This window comes from Eimeria mitis, genomic scaffold (assembly GCF_000499745.2).
Source record: "Eimeria mitis Houghton genomic scaffold, Emh_scaff2093, whole genome shotgun sequence".
Lineage (NCBI taxonomy): Eukaryota > Apicomplexa > Conoidasida > Eucoccidiorida > Eimeriidae > Eimeria > Eimeria mitis.
In genome coordinates, this window is record NW_013570417.1 from 5,579 (window position 1) to 7,298 (window position 1,720).

The following is a 1,720-nucleotide window of genomic DNA, read 5'->3' on the forward strand; positions in this document are numbered from 1 at the left end:
TTATAATATATCTTTGTTTCTTTCTTTTATTTATTTATTTTTATTTATTTTTTCTCTTCTTATAGCGACGCTCTCTTTCTTTGTAGGTTTCTCCATCCCTCAAGTGCTGCGCACTACACCTGCTGCTGCTGCTGCTGCTGCAGCTGCTGCAGCTGCTGCTGCTGCTGCTGCTTTGGTTTGTCTCTCTGTTTCTCTGTTTCTCTTTTCTCCTGCTGCAGCAGTTGCTGCTGTGCATATGCTGGGGTGTATAGGCAGCTGAGCCCTTTGTGTCGCCGCTGGGTGTATGTGTATTATACAAATTCTTTTTATTTATTTATTTTTTTTTGTTTTTATTTTATATCTCAGGGTGTACATGTGCTTGCTGCTTGTTTACTTTATGTCTGCGCCTCTCTGCTGCTGCTGCTGCTGCTGCTGTTGCTGTTGCTGTTGCTGCTGTTGCTGCTAGCGTATATTCATATATACAAATATTTATACACAAACACATATATATATAAACATATATATATATATATATATATATATATATACATATATATATATATACATATGTATATTATTAAACAAACAGACAAATAAATAAATAAACACTCAAACAACTAAACAAAAACCAAAAAAAAAAGAAAAAGATATGTGTGTGTGTATGCAGCATCTCTCCCTTACGATGCAGCGTGGCGTGGGTCGCAGTTCTGCTGCTGCTTCCTCCTCCTCCGCAGCAGCAAGCGCAGCAGCAGCAGCAGGAGGAGGAGGAGGATCTCGCCGTTACCGTATAGAACGCCCAGGCCTAACCTCTGACGAAATAGAGGAGATGAGAGAAGCGTTTTCTTTGTTTGATACTGAAGGGACAGGAACGATAGACCCAAAAGAACTAAAAGCAGCAATGGTTTCTTTAGGGTTTGACGCTAAAAACCCTTCTGTATTTCAACTTATAAATGAATTAGATAAAGATGCAGCAGGACCTGTTGACTTTGAAGAATTTCTTGATGCTATTACTGCTAAACTTGTAAACCCTAAACCCTCATAAACCCTCATAAACACTACACACTTGTGCGGGAAGATGATAGGGAGAAAGAGCGAGAGATGGGGAGGGTTTTGGGGGGTTTTGAGCGGGGGGGGGAGGGTGGGTATTTATTTATTTGTTTATAGAGTTAATAATTTATAAAATAAATAAAACAAATAAAATAAATAAAACGTATAAAACAAATAAAACAAATAAAACAAACAAAACAAATAAACTAAACAAACAAAATAAATAAAATAAAAAATATATATTTGTTTGTGTGTATAGGGTGACAAGGAGAGCCGCGAAGGAATTCAGAAGATATTTAATTTATTTGATGAAGAAAAAAAAGGAAGTATAACATTAAAAAATTTAAAAAAAATTTCAAAAGAATTGGGGGAAAATATAAGCGAAGAGGAGTTAAGAGAAATGTTAGAAAGAGCTGATTCAAATGGAGATGGAGAAATTTCTTTCGAAGATTTCTATGCTATCATGACCAAAAAAACCTTTCCTTAAACCCTATATTAGGGTTTAGGGTTTAGGGTTTGAGGGTTTAGGGTTTAGGGTTTAGGGTTTGGGGGGAGGACGGGTTGGGGGGAGGGAGGGAAGAGGAGGAAAAGGAGGGGTCATACTCTATGTATATTCTTTATATTTATTTATATATTTATTTATATATTTATTTATATGTTTATATATATATATATATATATATATATATATATA